Genomic DNA, 4540 nt, shown 5'->3' on the forward strand with positions numbered 1-4540 from the left:
CAATGCGGCTGAGTACGAGGCCTTGCTCCATGGTCTTCGGATGGCTAAGGAGATGAGCTTGAGCCGGGTAAGATGCTTCGGCGACTCGGACTTAGTGGCTCAACAAGTATCGGGCAAGTGGGATTCCAAGGACCCTCTTATGGCGGCTTACCGTCGTGAAGTTGATGCCATTGCTGGACACTTTCAGGGTTACCAAGTAGAGCACATCGATCGCAGGAAGAACGAGGCGGCTGATGCTTTAAGCCGGCTGGGCTCTCAGCGAAAAACGGTGCCGCCTAATACTTTCCTGGATGTCTTGCATAACCCTTCTGTTAAGTTGCCTACAGAGGAAAACTTGGCTGTCCCTGACCCGGAGGCACAATTGGTGGCGGCTCTCCACATCATCCCGGACTGGACAGTGCCCTATCTGGCTTACATGACCCGGGGAGATTTGCCTGAGGATGAAATTTTGGCCAGAAAAATAACCCGGCGGTCTAAATCCATGGTTGTTATCAATGGTGAGTTGCATCGCCGCAATGTTACGGGAGCGTTCCAGCCTTGTGTCTCCCCTGAGGAAGGCCAAGAGATCTTGCGTGAGATTCATGAAGGGGATTGTGGCCATCATGCCGGCTCAAAATCCCTTGTGGCCAAGGCTTTTCTTCATGGTTTTTATTGGCTGATGGCTCATGCTGATGCGGAGGACTTGGTCAGTAAATGTGATGGTTGCCAAAGGTTCTCGCGACGGGCTCATGTGCCGGCTCAGGAGCTGAGGATGATCCCAATTACTTGGCCCTTTGCGGTCTGGGGGCTTGATATGGTTGGGCCTTTTAAAAGGTCCAAGGATAAGAAGACCCACCTCTTGGTGGCAGTTGACAAGTTCACAAAGTGGGTTGAGCAGAGCCAGTTAGCAAGTGTGACGCAGCCACGGCGGTTCAGTTCATGAAAAAGGTGATATTTCGCTTTGGCTTTCCACACAGCATTATAACTGACAATGGTACCAATCTATCCAAAGGCGCCATGGAGGAGTTTTGTCAACGAGAGCATATTCGACTTGATGTTTCATCAGTGGCTCATCCTCAATCCAATGGTCAAGCTGAGAGAGCTAATCAGGAGATTCTGAAGGCATCAAGCCCCGGCTTTTGGTCCCTTTGCAACGGACGCCGGGTTGTTGGGTGGAGGAGTTACCCTCCGTGTTGTGGAGCATCAACACTACTCCTAACAGGTCTACGGGTTTCACGCCTTTCTTCATGGTTTATGGAGCGGAAGCAGTCCTCCCCAGTGACATCCGTCATGACTCGCCTCGAGTGGCGGCTTATGTTGAGGCGGATAATGAACAGGCGCGCCAAGATGCTCTTGACTTGTTGGACGAACAGCGTGATGTGGCAGCAGCTCGCTCAGCGATTTACCAACAAGACCTGCGCCGTTATCACAGTCGCCGGGTTAAATCCCGGGTCTTCCAGGAAGGCGATCTGGTGCTCCGGCTCATCCAAGATCAAACAGATGCGCACAAGCTATCCCCGCCTTGGGAAGGGCCCTTTGTGGTCAGCAAGAATTTGCACAACGGGTCATATTACCTCATTGACATTCGGGAGCACAAAGATTCACGTAAGTCGGAGGAAGAGACCCGTCGGCCGTGGAACATAGCTCAGCTTCGGCCTTACTACACTTGAGCCACCGGCTCTCATGATGTACATATTTCTATAAGCCATGTATATATTATGATAAGCAATAAAGCAGGACCTCTGTCCTTTTTTCTCCTCCAAAGGTGAACGTGTTGTTTTCATTGCAAGATCACATGATAACTTGAAGGAGGATCCGGCTTATGATCGTATTCGAATCTAGCCGTATGCAATATAGTCACTTGGGGGCTTCCTGTTCAAACATAGGTCGTATTCGAACCAAAGAGAACATAGCTGTCGATACCCATTTTGATTGGCAAAGTGTCGAGCCCATTGGGGAGTTTTCTTGTGATCATATTTGAATCATAGTTCAACCCCCTTTGGGAACCGACGTGGATCGTATTCGAATCAGCGTCGTTAAACAACTCCTAAGGTCATTTGGGGGCTTCCTGTTCAAACATGGGTCGTATTCGAACCAAAGAGAACATAGCTGTCGGTACCCTCTTGATTGGCATCGCCACACCCACTGGGGGCTATATGATCGCATTCGAATCTTAGCATCACCCCTTTGGGACGGGTCTCTGGTCGTATTCGAACCGGAAGCCCTAAGTTTTTCTGATTTACAACGAATTCTTCTGATTGTTTCAAGTGTGCACGGCGGGTCTCACTTTGCCGGCTTAACTTTGATTCACAGTACTAGTCGAACACAATCGGCGTTATTAAGACTGGTAAACCGGAATTGAGGTACCAACCTTATTACCCGGGTTATATAAACCGGAAGTGTGCTTGAAGGCCGGTAAGTGTGTTATTGCGGTTATATCAAGGACATAATTGAGGACCAGTTTTTTGTGATTCATATTCCGGGTTATATGTATAAGACTATGATTCTCAGTGCGGTAAGCCGCCTAGAGACTTGTGATTTGTTTTTCTATGCACGATAGTTAAAGACAACTATTTGAGCTTAAGGAACATGAATGATCATTTATGACCCGGAGGAATATAAGGAAACAACTTCAATGGAATTAAGCATTCAGCACGTGCACGATGGCACGACAAAGTTAAAATGGTCCTATTCTATTACAAGACTCATCGAGTCCAAAAGGGTGAAGCATTGTTTGAATAAGCCGCCTACAGAGTTAAGATGCTTGCTGGGTTGAAGCTTCCGGCTCATCCCTCTCCACTCCTCCGGCTGTTCCCAAGACCTGGAAAGTTGACGATTTCCAGTCAATGCCGCTCAGAGCCTCAAATTGAGCTTCCTCGTCAATTAACCCGGCCGGGTTAATTTTCGGGGCAAAGGTGTGCTTACGAGTCGGCGGGACTAAGCTGATAGCCTCATAGCGTGGAGTGGGGATCCTCTGATTCTCTGCATCGTAACCCGGCTGGTACTTGGTCAGATCCGTGTCATTTCCAATCAGAGTGGCCACTGGGCATACGATCTTCACGCAGGCTGCAAAGTTCCTTTGGTCGAAGGGGGTGCCGTCTTCCTTTAAGCTGGGGTAGCCCAGGGCAATGTCCGCCGGGTCTAGTTCTGGAAGGAACACCTTGGCCCGGCTCAGAGCAGCTATGGCTTCGGCTCTTGCAGAGGCCCGTCGCAGCTCTTGGACACGCTGAGGAAGAACAGCAAGCTAGCGAAGAACTTCCGCCAGGTGAGTCGGCACCTCATTAGATAGGGCCACCACGGCCAAGGCGCGCTGTGACCCGGTGTAGAGTTGCTCCACCAGGGTATACACGGCCTTCAGCTTGGTCAGCACACTTTGGTTGAGGTTGGCTTCTTGGACCTGTTTAACAGAGTAAGATAAGCCGCTGGCAATGAGGGGAGTTACGAGACATAAAGACTATAGACTTGATGAAAGCCGGTGGAATAACTTACCAAAGATGGCGGCGACCATCTGTGACACGTGGCGCTTTAAGACGGAGAGTTCGGCGGTTCTCTCCGTCAGAGCCTTTTCCGCCTGTTCAGCCCGGCTCACCAGAGTAGCCTTCTCTTTGGCCCAAGCTTTCCGTTCAGTTTCAAAGTCCTTTTTCAGCTTCTCTTGAGCAGCAATACTGGACACAAATTTGGCGTTGGCCTTCCGGGTCTCAGTTTCTTGCGTCCTCAGGCGGGTCTTCAGGTCAGAGATGTCAGCCTCAAGCTTCTTGCAAGCAGCCTGCACAATTTCCGGGTTATACTATGAACAGTTACTATGCAAATTTAAAGTCCCAAGTGCTTTCCAAGCAAAGACACTTGGCACTTGGGGGCTAATGCATGTCGAACGTTTCTATCTACAAATTACCAGTTCATGGAAATAAGCCGGAACTTAAGTCTACAACCTATTCAACCATAAGTCGTCGACTTGGGGGCTAGTATGGTAAAGATAACTATGCAGTAAGTAAGAAGAGTGCTACCTCAGACTTCTGCTAAATCTGATTCACCATGCCGATCTCTAAATCCCGGCTCTTGTGCACCTGACTGACATAGCCGGAGACGATCTCTCCAATGCTCAGATTGGCATAATCGGTGAGGTCCAGATTGGCCCGACGGCGCTCTAGCAACTCTTCCTTGGCGGAGCACTTGGCCAACGCAGTGGGTCTCCCCGGCTCAACAAACTCCGTCCGGGTGATTACCACGTCCGGATCGTCGGCCGGCTGAGCCAGGCTGGAGGTCTCCAGGTTAGCAGAAGTGGCCAGGCTGGAGGTCTCCGGGTTAGCAGAAGTTTCTGCGATTGGCATGTCGGATGGAGCGGCGGCTGCAGGGGCAGAGGCAACTGGCGGTTCTTGAGCTGCAACCTCCGGTTCAGGCAAGTCCGGCTCTTCGACCGGCTTGTTATTTCTCGCCCTCTTACTGAGCTTTGCCTGGGCACTGAAAGGACAAAAAGGTTAGCACAAAAGTATGAGTAAAGATAAGCACAATAAGAGATGATCATTATTACCCGGGTACGGTCTTGAAGGCCGGCAGGTTTGAT

The sequence above is a fragment of the Triticum aestivum genome, chromosome 6D (genome assembly GCF_018294505.1).
Source record: "Triticum aestivum cultivar Chinese Spring chromosome 6D, IWGSC CS RefSeq v2.1, whole genome shotgun sequence".
NCBI lineage: Eukaryota > Viridiplantae > Streptophyta > Magnoliopsida > Poales > Poaceae > Triticum > Triticum aestivum.